Source organism: Vicia villosa, unplaced genomic scaffold (genome assembly GCF_029867415.1).
Source record: "Vicia villosa cultivar HV-30 ecotype Madison, WI unplaced genomic scaffold, Vvil1.0 ctg.000137F_1_1_3, whole genome shotgun sequence".
In the NCBI taxonomy this organism is placed as follows: Eukaryota; Viridiplantae; Streptophyta; class Magnoliopsida; order Fabales; family Fabaceae; genus Vicia; species Vicia villosa.
Genome location: NW_026705031.1, coordinates 493,279 through 510,341, shown reverse-complemented (window position 1 = coordinate 510,341; position 17,063 = coordinate 493,279). Strand labels below are relative to the sequence as shown.

At 36.6% G+C, this 17,063-nt stretch overlaps 1 long non-coding RNA gene across 1 annotated transcript; it reads left to right on the top strand.

Annotated features, from left to right (window-relative positions):
• Positions 1 to 6,437: 6,437 nt before the first annotated feature.
• LOC131624561 (uncharacterized) lies at positions 6,438 to 8,370 on the top strand. The gene is made up of 3 exons (XR_009290621.1): positions 6,438 to 6,946; positions 7,027 to 7,294; positions 8,179 to 8,370. It is a non-coding gene; the product is annotated as an uncharacterized LOC131624561 (long non-coding RNA).
• The last annotated feature ends 8,693 nt before the right edge of the window (positions 8,371 to 17,063 follow it).

Below are 17,063 nucleotides of genomic sequence, written 5' to 3'. Positions count from 1 at the left end.
TACTTCTTCACTCTATGATGGACAACCGCACCCTACAGGTGAATAATGGTTTCTTCAATACAAACCAAAGGAGTATGCCCCAGGCCGCCTGACTTGTGAAGATATCTGATTTAACGAAGACATTTGCCTCGAAAGGATCCTTACACCACCATTACTTAAGAAAATTCTACCCCGGCATATTCAAGCGTTTGAAATATTCTTTCTTTTGATCAACGGATCCTTGAAGAGATTTTTCCGAATCTCGACGTAACTGCCCCAGATTGAGTGAGTTTGAGAGATTCCTCGACGTCACTACTTCAAATTGATTGAAATCAAGAGAGAGATTCCTCGACTTGATTAACCCAGATTGATTGAGTTTGAGATGTCAAACCTTGATTTGCTTGCCCCAGATAGGCTGAACTCACGAGAGAGATTCCTCGTCATGATTGCCCCTGATTATATACATCTTATCATGATCCTCAAGTCTACTTCCTTTGAAATCAACCAAACTATGGAAGCAACTTTATCATGCTCAATGGAGTCTTCAAACTCTTCCTCTTAAGGTACTTAATCAAAATGCATCTACTACACCGAGTATTCAGACTTCTCCCTTCAGGGTATTTAATCAAAGAAGGTATCAACTGATTTTCTCAATGGAGAATTCAACCTTTTCCCCTCAGGGTAACCAATCAAAAACATTATGAAACTGATCATGCTCATTGGAGTCTTCAGGCACTTGTCCCTTACTGATCAAACAACAAGGGCATCAGGCTGCACATGCTCAAAGGAGTATTCAGATAACTTGCTTTGATAATGATTTCTTTTTACTCTACGGAGTTCTCAAGTCTCTTTTACTTTGACGTGATCAAGATCTTCATGGATTCTCATCATACAAACTTCCTTGATGTTTAAGCAAATGTTTTGTATGCAAAAGAATGTTAATTATAAGAATGATAATTCTAATGCAAAGCCTATGCTAGTCTTGAAGTTTAAAAACTTTTTATGCAATGAGGTGGCCACCTCTGGTGAATGAAATGCAAAGCGGGCATACAATACCAACATAGATGTGTGTTACGCTTCATTGAGAGTCAGTTAAACGCTATCTCATTGGAGTGCGTCTTCGAAATAAACCATACTTCAATTAGGACTTTTAAGGGTTGTAACTTGGGCTGGTTCATGGTTTTCAGAAACAAAGGATTTTTTAGGCTCAAAATTATTTAGTACCCACCCCTTTCATGATGTTCTCCATTACTAAGTTCAATTAACTCAACATGAGTGTTCATCCCTCACAAGGAATTTTGAAACTGTTGAGGAATCAATGAGGTTTTTCGGACATGGCAGTCACTCGCCTTTTATCTTTTGATTCATTATTACACGACTTTGTTCTTGCTTTATTTTCACCATCCTTTTTCTTTTTATTGCTATATTTTTTTCTTTCATCACTTTTTTCTTTTTCTTTTTTATCATCATTTTGCCTTTTTTTTTTTTGCTTTTTTTTTTGAACAAGTCGGATGACCTCGCATTATCTTTGATTCGTTGGAAGTGATTGCGACTGCCTCATTCCATGATTGACGAAAAATTAGTATTGTGGTATCGTCATCTTTTGTCCTCATAGTAGGTGAAGGATAACCATCACAGTTTTGACTTTTCCTCAACCTTTTGAAGGATAACCATTGTTGTATCCTCAGATGCATATCATTTGTGAGTTTTGAACACTTGATCAAGTTAAATGAACACTACCCTGCCCCAGGGTTAAAATTAAGGGTTTTTTCTGAACAGAAAAGAAACTCCTACTTCAAGGCTCAAAGGGGTTAACGAGGGTCTATCTCCCTTACATCTCCGGTGTTTGGGGATTTGAAACAATGCCTGTACATCCTCAGTAGGGTTTTATTCAAAAACACACAATTAAGGATTTTTGCGTTCTTTATCATCATTCCCCCTCCGCTCGTTGCCTAAGCAAGATATTAATAAAGTTGGTATCGTAATGCCAAAAACTTTTTTTTTGAGTGAAAACAAATGGATTACTTCAAGACAAACATAAACAATGTATTATGACTTTCATTCGAAAATTAACAAGTTTTTACATGCTAGCAATGCTTAAATAAACAACAAAATGTTACCAATGAGAATGCAATAAAGATCTTAAATGGATGCCATTGTTGAGGAGACTTGACTCCGTATGGACTTATTGCTCTTGAATGCCTTTTGCAGTTTTGATACCTCAATGAGACTTCCATTTGTGCATAAAACCTCTTGAGTGGATGTGGTTGCTCTGAAATCAAAGAGGACTTGAATTTTGCCTCTAAACAATTTACAACCTTCAGTCGAATGGATAGAGGCCCCAGCATGGTAACCACCTAGCATTATCATTTGTTCTTGCATGACACTTTAGATCACTTCTCAAAAGAAAACTTCGGCGAATTCACACAAGAGTTGTACGTTTTGCCTTACTTTAAGGATTCGAGCAATGAAAATGGCGCAAGGCTCAAGACCAGACAATGTCTTGCTTATCCCTCAGTCGGGAGCCCCAAATATAGATGCTAGAACAGTAATCACCATCATGGCTGAAAGAATATTGCATTATCATCAAACTCAAGAGAGCTATATGTGGTGAGGAAGACCCACAACACAAATCTTAACCAACTGAGATTCTAATAAGCAGGGAAGTAATTGGGCACAAGGCATCAAAATTACACCAGTTTATTTATCATATTCTTCCTTTCTTTGTTGACAAGCAAAGGCTTTTTCGAAGAAAATTTCGGGAAGAGATGACATATGATATGAAGCAACAACTTGAGAATGAGAAATGTCTTCGTAGAACACTTTTGATTGTCACATGGAAAAAGATTCTGATGAAGTCACACAAGAATTTGTAATGCTTTAGGGATTCGAGCAATGTGAATGGCGCAATGCTCAAGATAGACAATGTCTTGCTTATCCCTCGGTCGGGAGCCCCAAGCAATTTCCACATATGTGCAAGAGACGATTATCACTTCGGCTTGCATATCCAAACCATCAGGAATGAACATGAATGATCCTTGGAATTCTTGACATCAAACTCTAGGCACAAACCAACAATATCTAAACCAATGGACCAAACTTTTCCTCCAAGAGGTGGAATCTTTTGTCAATTTCGATGATTAGGAACCTGAAGGCTTCAAATTCCTCTCATGACGCGAAGTATCCTTAATAAGAATAGGAATCTCAACAGTATTTCGGCCCTTCTAATTCATAAGAACTTCACATGAGGTAAGATTAACATTGAGCCTCTGAAGAACCTGTCTCAACTCTTCTTGTCTAAAAGAAATGGCTTGAATAGCCTCCATACACTGATTCGGGTTGATCCCCATTTTTCTCATCTTAGTCAAAAGCTCACGGAGTTGTTCCATTATTAACTTTCAAGCACGTAGTGGTGAGAAGTCAATTTGTTGTTGAAGTTAGCATCTGAGTAGAAAGGGCCCCCATAAGCTTCTGAGAGAGTCATGAAATGCATGATAATATGAATGCATGTTTCATTTCTAAGGGATCCTAAAGCCTTTTCATCAACTTTTGTTTCTCTTTTATTCTCCTTTTTCTCTTTTTTTATTGCATGTAGTATATTTTCTTTTTTTATCTTTTTTTTTGTTTTTCTACTTTTTTCGTTTCTTTTTTTTTTTTGGAAATAGACTTTAGAATCCCCCACAAATGAAGTGGATACATTAATGATGTTATGAAATGCAAAAGCATGGGATCAAGGTCCATATAATCCGAGTAACCACTGTACAATCCTCTGAATAACTGATGTAAAGCCTCGGTAGGTCAAATGTCATGAGATCAAAGGTCCAACATATGTATCATGGAACCATAGGAACAATAGTCACCATCAGAACAGAATACTCACCAACGGTACTTGTCATGTATATCCCTCCCCACTCACAAGTGAATCTAGGTCAGGGTAGGTCAAAAGGTCTCCAGCGTTAAGAATTCTCTTGAAACACCGTCATTGTTGCAAATACATGTCAACAATGGTATCTCATTCGAATCTCAACTGGTCGTGGGTCTCATGATCGCAATCAACAGAACCTGACATTCTGTTGGCGTCATGACTATCCACTCTACCCTAGGTATCCTATGTGTCAACTCTGGCCTGGGTATTGGGCCTTTTACCTCATATAACATCCCACCCAACCTACAAAACAAAGGAGAAAAATATGTGGTCCCCACGGGGACCCATAATATAGTCCAGATGCATGATATGCAAGCGGAAAATAAACATGACATGCAAACATATATACAGAATGTAAACATATAAACAAACAAACAAATAAGCACCCAATAAACGAAACAAACAAAGGCTAGGGTCGACTCGCTAGGAATGGACCAGCACAGGTCTATCACATCCCTAGCAGAGTCGCCAGCTGTCGCTACCGCAAAAAATGGAATCAGAGTCGCCACTAATATATTTATCCCATAAGGGAAAGGAATATCAGGAAACCTAACTCAGAACAAGGACAAGGTCTTTGGACTAGAGAATAGGGCACGGGAGTCGGTTACGCACGGGGAAGGTGCTAGCACCCCTCACGCCCATCATACTCGATGGTATCCACCTATGTTTGTTTCTATCTAAAGGGTGTATATCTATGTCTAAACCTAAATGTGAATGAATGCAAAAGAAATACGGGGAAAAGAAGGAATTATTTACAAGTGTGCTCGCTTAGGCCCCGCGACCCAATGCCTACGTATCCCTTACCAGGAATCAGAGCGACCGTAGTTCGGCTCCATAGTTTCCATTTGTTTTGTGTTTTTTAGTTGAACAGAGGTTAAGGTCACAATCCACGATGCTCGACCTTTGGAGACTTATACGCCTACTTTTGGAAAGGACTTAACTTGTTCTTAAGCGCCTAACAAGGCAAAAGAAAAGAATCTTGGGTTTGTGTTTTTTATGTAACTACATGATGAACAAAACCCAATACAAGGTTTCGCACCACTTCGTCACTTTGTTTTAATTCGAGCCTTTATTAGGTGTTTTGGATGTTTTTGGTTGAGTATTTTTTAAAGGGATTTTACTTTGCGATTCGAATCACATAAAAATGTATAATGATCGAGAAGCAGATTAGGGAATGAATCCCACTCACTTCTATCCCATTATATAATGCTCAAGAAACAGATTAGGGAATGAATCCCACTCATTTCTATCCCATTAATTAATGTTCGAGAAACAGATTAGGGAATGAATCCCACTCATTTCTCTCCCATTAAGTAGTGACCGAGAAACAGATTACGGAATGAATCCCACTCATTTCTATGCCACTAAGTGATTGAGAAACAGATTAGGGAATGAATCCCACTCATTTCTCTATCACTTTCTTAATGTGATTCGCCTCTTTATTTATTAGTATTTTAAAGTTGAAAAGAAAAAAAGAATGAAAGAGGGGAGACTAACCTATTTTCTAGCCTAATTGTTATTTTAATTCCTATTTCTAAAGTTAACATACTAAAGGAATATATTCTAAAAGGAGCTACAAATGATATTAACAAGATGGGCCAAAATATGGCCAAAAGCTAAGTAACAAAATCACACAACAATTATGCAAAAATAACATGGAAATGGTACCAAATCAATTCAATCATTAGTGCAAAATTAACCTAAAAATACTACTACCTTTATGAGTTTTTAGGAAGGAGAAATCAATTAAAAGTCAAAATTAAACTAGCCTAAAACCTAATTAAGAAGCTAATATTTTTTTATTGCATTTTTTTATGTCAACTATTGCCTAAAAAATCTAACAAAATTCTAATGGTTTTTTATCTTTATTATTAAGAAGAAGAAAAAAAGAGAGAAAAACTATGTCAAAAACTAAATTTTAATAATAATAAAAACAAGTGATAGGGGGGTGAAAAGTTGAATATGGTGGTGAAAAACAATTCTGAGCGCAGGGCCCAAAGATATTGGCCCAGCCATTATTTTTGTTGTTCAGATTTTGTGAAATGCCAAAAAAAAAGAGGGGTGCGCATGGGCTAGGGGGGTACAAGATAGTAAAGGCCCACGGAGTGTTGTTTGATTTCAATTTTCTCTATGTCAACAATGGTGAGTTTTCATGGGCCTAAGGAAAGTGTGAAGAGAATCTGACAAGGAGGCCCAAGTGAATGTTTTCAGACTTAGATTTTTCTAGTACCAAAATGGAGTGAGCTGGACCTGTTGGGGGTATGAAGAGAAATTCGGTAAGGCCCAGCGATTTGTACTGATCCATATGATTTATTGTTCAAATTATTAATTCAGGTTAATGGTCCACTAATCTACCAGATTTTTCTTAATATTCTAGTTGACATTAAACTAACTACGATTAATCCTCATTCTAACCTCAATTAGCATCAACTAATACTATTAAATTATGATTAAGCAAAAACTAAAAAATAAAAAATAAATAGGAAAGAGAATTAGGTTTACTTGTGACGCTCCCAATTCTTTGAGCCTCTTCTCCTTCACAAAATGCAACGGCCGCATCTCCTCCTTCTCCGATGAAGCTTCGGCGGCGCTACCACATGATCACCTCCGTCTCCGCCTCACACACTTATCTTGTTCATCCCTCAGCTCTTCTCTTGTCTCCGGTTTCCTTTCGATTTTCTTTCAAACCGGAGAATGCGTCCGGTGGTGCTTCGAGTTCGTTGGCGGTGATATGAAAACCAGAGAAAGATGTGGTAAAACTTCCAAGCGCAGAAAGCTCTTCGTCTTCGCATTCTTGTTTCTCCGACTCAACTTCTACTCTTCTTAATTTTTGCGTTTCCGCTATTGTTCATGGTGAAGTTTGCTGCGATTATTTCTGTGTTGTTCGCTTGAGATGTGCGGCAAGAGTGAGATGAACATATGAGGTTGAGAGCGTGAATTGATGGAGGTTGTTTGATGATTCGCATATGAAGATGAAGAACAAGGTCCTTGCAGATCGAAGCGTGAAGTATGTTTGATGAAATTTCAGAATGAAGTTTGGAGGTGGTTAAAGTGAATTCTCTTCTTCTGTACGTTTTTTTTTTGTTATGTGAATGGTTGATCGAGAGAGAATTTTCTTGCAGGACTTTTGGAAAATGACTGAAGTGTGAATTCAATTGAAGATTGTTGGAGAAGGTTCTTGAGAGCAGAAGATGGGAATGGAGAATGGTGTGTAGAGAGAAGGTCGGCGATGAAGATGAATGAATGGTGAAGAAGATGGTGAGGAAATGGTGAATGGATCGAGAGGGAATGATTTTTGGGGAGAGTTGAAGATGAATTGAGGTGTGAAGTGAAGAGAGGAAGAAAATGGTTCTCACCTCAAGCTCTACAGAAGATGATGATTATATAGAGGTGAGTCTCTTGACTGTTTCTGTTATATTGTGAACCTTCTTCTTCTGCTGAATAATTCTGAATGATTCTGTTAGCTTGATTAGGAGAAGTTAGTTATAGGTTTAGTGATTCAGTTATGAGGTGGTTAAATGTTGAGTGAAATAGTTAGGAAATTGGTTAGTTGGTTATGACAGTTAGTTATGGTTACAAAAGTTTGTTGAGGTTGATTGGGTTTAAAATTCTGTTAGGATGTGGTTAGAGGTGGTTTTAGGTTAGTTATGAATTCTGTTGAGCTGGCGGTTCAGTTAGTTTGTTTGGGAAGTTAGTTAATATGCAGTACCTTTGTTCTGGTTTAGATGGACAAATTTAGAGTTGAATGAAGTGGCTAACCTGATTGAAACCAAATTAAAACTGTGCCTTTTCTGATGAACCTCTGTACTCACACATTTGCATCTGTTTTTCTTGTGAGAACTGAACTAAGTTATGTGTGAATTGATGTTAAGACTGCGTTAGACTTTATTTACATTGTGCAGGATGTTTGACCATGACTTGATGGTGTACTTGTGGCTGTGTGCGAGTCCGGTATAGGTAGAACTATGTCACAATATCATGTGTAGTGGTTGTTAGGCTGGCTGAATGTATAACGGACACAACTGAAGTTCGTTTTTATTCTTTTTTTGAATGGTAATGTGTGTATGGTTCGGTGTTGGAACTGTCTTGAGGTTACATAATGCAGGTATAAAATAGAGGTATGTGAATTGGTATATGCAAATGTTGGATAATCTAAGTGAGCTACATCTGCCTTGAACTTAAACGTCGAATGCGTGATTTTGTGGACTTGTGTTGCCTCTGTTTTGGTGGATTGTCAATGCCAACTAATCTGAGACCTTTTCTTTGTATTGCAGGGCTCTTTTCTTTGAATTGCAGGGCTGTAATGTCCCAGAAGGAGGGGGTCTCAAAGATGAAGAGAAAATGAAGACTAACATAGGGAATAGATTTAGGACAATTTTGTAATGCTTATCTCTATGTAAATGGATAGATTTGTTGTTATAATTTTGTAGCGAATTGGATATTTGGATGAATGGGATTTTGTAATGAATTTGGATTGTGAAATATAATGTGATGAACTCTTGAACTTGTAAAAATGTGTATTTTTTGTAATCTTCAATTGCAATGAATGTTGTGTTTCTTTGGGGAATTGTAATGAATGTTGACTTTTGAGTGGTGTAATGGAGACATTTGGTGTTGTTATAATTTTGACTTAGCCTTGAATAAATCTTGGATGAGTGAATCTTTTTTCCCAACATACTTGAATATCCTTATACGTGACATTTACCTTAAGTTTCACGTGACTCTTTCTTCCTTTTTTCTTTGTCAAGAAGTTCTGCACAAATACTCGAGAGCTTTTAATCCACCTTGATTCACTTCCAACCCCAACAAACGAATCCCGATCAATTTTTATTTTCAATGAATGATGCCTTCAATATAATGTTCCTTCAAGTTCATCCTTTTTCCCCCATAATTCAAGAATGATCTCAAATAAAAGCATTGCCTTTCAATAAAATCTCTTTGTGATATAACTTGAAGACAAAAGACCTTAATCTTGTCTTTTAATTGGTGAAACTCAACAAATTCACGCAACGAACCATTAAACTCTAATATCCCAAAGTCCTTGATCTTAAACCAAATTTATTGGTTAATGATGCATGGCTTTATTTATGATCGGAAATGCAAATGATGTTAAAGCAATAAGCCAGTTAGAAATAAAATGGATGGGCAAATTTTGGGGTGCAACAGGGGGCATCTCATCAACTGCACGCATGCTTGTTCCTTTAGAGTGAACACGTGTTCATCATCTAGAATAGCTGGTGACAGCTTCTTTGCTTTAGTAGAAATTCTAAATCAACTTACACATATGAAACGTTAGCAAGAACAAAATCAGAATATCTAAATGATCAACATTTTCAGAACATCTGATAAGAAAATAAATAAGCATTTCAAATCTAATCCATATATCAGATCTTCTTATCCTTTCATTCTGGGCATAAATCCATACTGATATTCTTCAGAATGAACTTAAACCTATCTTCAGCAAGGGGTTTTGTAAAGATATCAGCCCATTGATGGTCTGTATCAACGAAGTTTAAAGATAGAACACCCTTCTGAACATAGTCCTTAATAAAATGATGTTTTATCTCAATATGTTTAGCTTTAGAATGAAGAATTGGATTCTTAGATAAACAAATAGCAGAAGTATTATCACAGAATATAGGAATGTTACTCTCAAATATCTGATAATCTTCTAGCTGACTCTTCATCCAGAGCATCTATATACTACATCCATCAGAAACAACATATTCTGCTTCTGTTGTAGAGAGGGCGATTGTAGCTTGCTTCTTGCTGTACCAAAAGATTAGACGACTTCCCAGAAACTGACAGCCTCCAGAAGTACTTTTCCTTTCAACTTTATCTCCAGCGTAATCAGCATCACAATATCCCACTAAGTTGTATTCTTCAGATCTTCTGTAGACTAAACCAACATTAGTAGTACCTTTCAGATACCTCAGAATTCTCTTAACAACAGTTAAGTGAGATTCTTTAGGATCTGATTGGAATCTTGCACACAGACAAACACTGAATAAAATATCGGGTTTAGAAGTAGTAAGATATAGAAGAGAGCCAATCATACCTCTGTAGAGCTTCTGATCTACCTTCTTACTTACCTCATCCTTACCTAATACACACGTTGGATGCATAGGAGTCTTTGTTTCTTTGCTTTCTGAAAGATTAAACTTCTTCAGAAGTTCTTTCACATACTTGGTCTGATGAACGTAAGTTCCTTCAGAAGTTTGATGAGGAAAATCGATGATAACCATATTTCACACCCTAATTCCACACTTCAATATTCACAGAAAGGACCAGATGAATTAGAAGAATCAAACATGTGGAACACAAATCTCGTAGAAACCCCAAGCTTCCAAAGTCCTTGATCCCATGTCAGATTGATTGATTAATGAATGCGTGAGTTATGCTAATGCCCAAATGGAGAGATGCACATGAATGTAAAGTTTAATTCCGTTACAAATAAATTAGGATGGAAAATTTTGGGGTGCAACAACTGCCCCTATTTAATCATCTTAAACTTGGCAGCGAGATTGACGCGAGCCTTTCGAGCGTACATGTTGAAGAGGATTAAATACTAAGGAACTAGAAAATTTACACTCTGAGAGAAGAAAGTGGTACATGATCAGAAAATTAGCAAGTGTACTATTTTTCCCATATATAGTTTTAAATAGGGGTTGATACCCAATATCAAATTCGCAGACTGCGTAGGAAATACAAGTTTTACAATTATTCAATTGAACTAAATATCATGGGAGTTTTGGTGGTTGTTTAGAAATTATACTAAATAGTAACAAATATAATCAATTATAAAATAACGGTTTAAAGAGATTAAGAAGTACGCTAGGGTTGGGTGTTTAAATTTCCTTGAGATAACCTTTATTTCACAATTTATGAAATATTGTTATAAGAGTTTACTACCGAATCTTAAGGGTTATTTTCCTTAATTCCTTAACGGAAAATATTTTGTGTTTATCTCTAATCCTAATTCCTTAGATATTACAGATAACATCAAGCACTATAATAATATTTATCAAGAATTAAACGGTTACTACGATTAAATCCTCATTCCTAAGCGATTTCACCGTAGAATTATTGTGCAAATTGCATTGAGTTGGTTTGTCTGACCTAAATCTCAACCGTAAATCCGAAAACTATTTGTCTGATAGAAAAAGCATTAAGACTTTTTCACAATAAAGATGAACTCATAAAACTTCAATAACATAAACTGATGAAACTACGGTTCATAACAATGGCAATTCATGGACACCCCCTTGCATTGGGGGGTTTAGCTACTCATAATATTCAAAGAAAATACAAATTCAAAGTTAAAAATTACAAAAGATGGGGAGTTCTTCATTCTTCAATTGCTTCCGCTCTTGATGATCGCTATTTTCCCAAAAACCCTTGATTGCTCTCTTCTTCTTTGTAGAAATCTCCAATATGATCCAAGATCCTCAAAAACTCCTTCCATCTAGGTCTAAGTAGTGTCAGGTTACATTCCTTTTATGTAAAAAGACCAGACCACCCTTAAAGAAACTTGGAATAGTGAAATAAACAAAAAACACAAATTTTGGTCGCACTAGCTGACACGCCCGTGTCCCACGGTACTGGCGCCTGTGTCAGCTTCTACTTTCTCTAAAAAATGCTTGTTTTCAATTTATCAGCTGACACAGCTGTGTCCCATGATACTGGCGCCCGTGTCATCTTCTGCCTTCTCTCAAAAGCTACTTTTTTCCTTGTATCAGCTAACACGGTTGTGTCCCACAACACTGGCGCCCGTGTCAGCTTCTTTCCTTACATTTTTAGCTTTGTTTTCTTTTGTTCTCGTGTCATTTTCTCAGCGATTCTTCCTATCACCTGAAATCACCAATAACTACCAAACCAAGCGATAAAAAGCAACTATTATATGAAAAATTACCAATAGAATATAATTGAAAAACATGAAAGAACTAACTCAAAACAAAGAACAAACAATCCACAGTGTTGCCGAAATAACCGATTTTTACCAGATAATTGATGGAGTATAAGTAAAATTGATGACTGATCAGTACACATCTCCTGAACATCTCCAAACAGGTATTGGATTCAAAGAGTTAACAACCAAGCGATGCCACCAAGACATGGGCTTACATGGTCAAACTAGTATTGACTTTTGGGAAAACAAACATCACAATTGTTGATGTTCTGCTATGTAGAATTGTCATATTGGCATCCATGCTTGGCTAAAACATAATAGCAGCTGAAAGTAATATTGTATAAGTTTTGCAAATATGAAAAGAATAAAACAGGTACTAAAGCAAGATGTTATATGGAATGTCATGACTTCAACCATGACATCGCGCCTGCAGAACTGAGGAAGAAAGATTCAGTTTAGTTAAAACAGATACAGAATATTCTATGAATATTATGTAATCCTATGTGGCGCATATTTAAAGGTCAAAGAATCAAGTCACAATATTGAAGAATCAAATCTGAAGATTGAAGATTCAACGATTTCTAATTTAGAAGATAAATTAGGAAACTTATGATTAAAGACCTTATTTGTAGCAGAATATTATCTGCATATTTGTAACAACAAAAGTGCTGGGATTTGTAAGCCAAAGTCCAATTGGGATCAGTTTATAAATAGGAAACTTTGTAACCTAGTTTATTAAGCTATCAAAATATTAACAAGATGTAACCATTAGGGTTAGCCGTGTAGGTGAACCTCCCGGTTTGTGGGAAGGTCACTGATTTGTGCCTCAAAGCCTGTAGGTGAGAGGTTTAGTGTAATCACTCAGAAGCTGTGAAGCAATGAGTGAGTCTGTAATACGGTGAACTGACTTTAAATATTTAAGCAAGCAATATTGTGGTAAGCAAGAGTCGCCATCGACTTTTATTTTATCCAATTTATAGAAAGGCTAAAAGAACAGAAAAAGACCTTTTAAAAAGATTTTGAGTTCGGGGGGTAAGTTATACAAAGGGAAGGTTTAAAGCACCCTTTGTATCCATGGTTATCCATGGGCTCTTAATTGATTAGCTCACTTTGTTTTCAAAAATGTTTGTAATGATTAGAAACAGAATTTGAATAAGGACTTTAGCTTGTAAAATAAGCGTAGCCTTTTTGAAGTTATTTGAAACAGGAAAGTTCGAATTTAAACCAGAGCAAGCAATTTAGAAGCAATTACCCTAAAAAAATATTCTTTTAGCCTTTCAGGGCTATCCATACCATAAGAGGGTAGGAAGTCCTTTTATTGGATGTAAAGGGTCATCGAAGTTATCGTTCGCCATAAGACTGACCCTGCCATAAAGAGGGTAGGTAGTGTAAGGGAAGGATATAATAGTCATTAATATTTTTAGGCATCATGCGAAGATACCTTAGCAATGGGGACAAATCATCATTTACTGAGGCAACTTCGAGGGACAAATTTGATGATGAATGAACTGAGAGCAACATTTGCTTTAGGTATCCTCGGAATCGAGGTACTTGACTATTTTAAAGGCATAATTCGTGAGGCAACAAGGCAATAGTGATAAGGCAACAGGCAACAAGAGGGGTTACCCTAAAGGTGTGTGTGGCACAATCACGTGGTTAAATTCAGTAATTTTATCTTGTAATTAATTATTCTAGGTTAATTCAAGGCTTGCACTCCCTAGGATTACTAACCACGCAGTTTAAAAAAATACAGAAATTAAGGGCAGAATTAAAAGTCCTACGCTATTACAATAAACATCTGTGGGAAGAAAAATAAAGGCGGAAATATAAATCTAAACTATTACACTAAACACCTGCAGGGAGATAGAGGTAAAAGATAGAAGGAATGCAATAAGCCATTACAAGGCTTTGGGGCAGTTACATGACAGAGGAAGAAATGAGCGCGAAAATGAAAACCTAATTCAGTGTGGTGGAGGTCTATGGTGGAGCAGCGCGTTCTAGTCCTTTTGATATGGAATTAGCGAGATCTGGAATTAGCGATAATAGATAAACAACTCGAATGTACATCGCAATAACAAACAAAAGGTTAGTCATGAATATAAAAATAGTTAACGACTATTGACTACAAGAAAAATTAGAAATTACCGACTATTGACTACAAGAAAAATAATTAATGGTCAGCCACGCATTTAGCTTCGCATTTACCTGCGATTTTCACATCGAATTTCTGGACTCATGGAAACCTGCAAAATCGATGTTAGCAAGAAAAGAAAGGTATCCAGGTCTACTAAATAATATGCTACGAACTCATTAGGACCATCGTTTTGGTCTGATACGGCCTATATCAGTAAGAACGAAAGCTCTCCACCTCCATGCCCTAACAATGGTGGAATCGGTTTCGTACGTTAAAGCTCGACCTCAATGGTTCAAATATCTTCTAAATGATCTGAGGAACTTGCACATATGAACAAACCACATTAAAACGCAAAGGTATGTGAAATACGAACTTTGAAAGATAAATCAAAAGTGATGAACATGGTGCATGAATTTCACACGTAACTAAGTGCTACTCCTTACCTGGGCTTACTGTATGGTCACTCAGGAGTTGATTAGGATTGATGATAGAGCCTGAGACTTGCTAGAAGCACTGATACGATTTCTTGCTTATGTTCTTGAATTTTTCACTTTTTAGAACCCTATTCTCCTTGGCTTTTTTCGTCCCCTGACACTATGTGCCTGTTGTCTATTTATATAGGAATGAAATAGGGTTAAAATATGTTGAGGGAATCAAATAAAAATCAAGTGTTTTGATGGTGAAAAATTTGATTGGAATTAGATTAGAAAGTTGCTATTTTTGTATCAATCTCTTGCCAATCCACTTTGCACGAAATTTTCATCTAATATGGAGCATCTGGATGATTGGATTTGATTACAAAATCAAATCTTTGATTTAAAATTAATTCTTCACATTTATAATGATTTATTCATATTTAAATGAATTAAAAATTCAAATAAATAAGATAAATATTATAAAAATAAAATAGTTAATTAAATGGTAATTATAAGACCCATGGACATGTTTGAAATCCAAAAGTTAGACCCAAAGGTTCAAAATCCTCAAACTTCTCCACTTTGCATTTCATGCATTTTCTCAAAATCGCCCAAATTATGCAAGCCATAACTCATTCAATTTTAATCATATGAAGATGTTCTAGGACTTTTTGGAAATCCCAAGATGTCCTTTAAAATCCACTTTGGAACATATTTTCCCTTTGGAGATTTTATTTTGATGATATTGCTCCTGACAAAAAACAGCTTTTGGCGATCTTCCAGAAGGACCTGTAATGTTTTGACTTATATCTCTTAGGCGGAAGCATTTCTTGACCCTGGGACCAACATCAAAGTTGTAGGGAATTGATTTTAATTGATAATGAGCTTTGGTTGGGGAATTTCTGATAAAGCATGTGGGAGATATGATCAGTCAAAGTTGGGTTGACTTTCTCCTATAAACCCTAATTTAGTAACTTGGACATTTGGGAATTTCTGATCTCTCCTTGATGAATCATGATCAACCCTTCAAATGATGAATGTGACTTCAAAATATTGATGTTGACCAAAAATCTGGAGTTTTGACTGTAATTTGACCATAGTTGACTTTTTAGGTCAAATTGGTCGACTTTCGACCATTTGAGCAGTTGACTGAGCAAACTTGTGAGTCAGAGCTTGAAACTTGGCATGAGGATCCTTTGAGGCATGTGAGAGGCCATGAGGACCACTTGAGGTGTTAGAACCTGATTTTACTTTGAGAGAAGCAAAACCCTAGTTGGAGGGTTTGTAGTTTAGGAGAGAGGCTGTATGCTTCTTTCTTGTGTATCTTTGAGCATTTGAAGTCGATGGATTGAAATATGAGTAAATATGATGGGAAAATTTTGGGGTATGACAGAATGTTTGTTCTTGGAGGAAGCTTGTAAGAAACTTCAAGTTGATATTGTGTTTATGTGTGTTTGTAGTGTTGGGAATTAGGTTGTCGATGTAGTGGCTGAGTTGTTGACTGCTAGACATCATTACTATGATTGGGAGTGGAATGGAGATATTCCATATCTAGGGAGAGCCTAGGTAGAGATTGCATTGGGTAGGGTTTAAGTGCGAAGTTGTAAACGGGGGAGTTTAGCTTCAAATTAAGACTATTGATAGTGGATTTCCTTCCTGGCTTGGTAGCCCCCAGAGTAGGTTAGTTAGAACCGAACTGGGTGAATAATTCTGTGTGTTGTTTATGTTTCTGCATTATTTATTTGGTTGTTCAGTTTGGATGTCATAACATCGTGCATGACATCAGTGTTTGATTTAATGACTGTGCTGTCATATAACCTCTGCAATATAGAGTTATTTGTGTTAACTGAACTAATATGATCCAGGCACTCATGGACTTCTGAATGCAAGAAGTAATCAAAATTTGAGGGATCTGTATGTACTGCCTCAGCTAAGCTGATGATAGAAAAGGTGTCGTGACCTTGTATATGACATTCTGAGTCTATCTTACCAGAATTTTCAATTGGTATCAGAGCAGGCATCCTGTCTGTTTCTGGATGAGATCCATAAGGGATACTTTCTGGTTACTGGAGGTAGAAGATTGTTTGAACAATCATGTTCATATTGTATGGTCCCTAGAAGTGGAGGATGGGCCTATGTGTGGTAGAGTAAACCAATCTGATCAAAACAGGTGTACTCTCTTGGCAAGAGAAGATGGTGTTGCTGGATTCAAGGATATCCAAAGGTTTCATGCCGGAGTGAAGAATTTGTATTGATCTATTCAGCATATAGAAAAGTACAGAAGAAGAATATCAAAAACTTCATGCGGGAGTGAAGTCAATGATAAGGTAATCTTTGTGCTTATCTATTTCCTTTTGGTCAGAACATTGGTTAGGTCTTGTTGTGTTGGATTTTTCAGCTTCAATACTTGGTTGTCATGCTTACTGCTAGGGTTATGAAGGTTCAACAAAATGTATGGCAGGTATTGACAGCTATAATTAAAGTGTCAAAGATACTTGAGTAATCCCTCAAGTCCACTCATAATAGCATGGTTTATTAGAGCTGATGAATGTCGCCTGATCAATGATATTCATAATTATCTGCAAGTGTGTACCTTGAAATCTTCAAGGTTGAAGTGTTCCTAGAAGGAGGAACGAATGTCCTATCTGATGTTGGGACATTAAAAACTGGTATGCAGCTACCAGTTGAAGAACATATGTT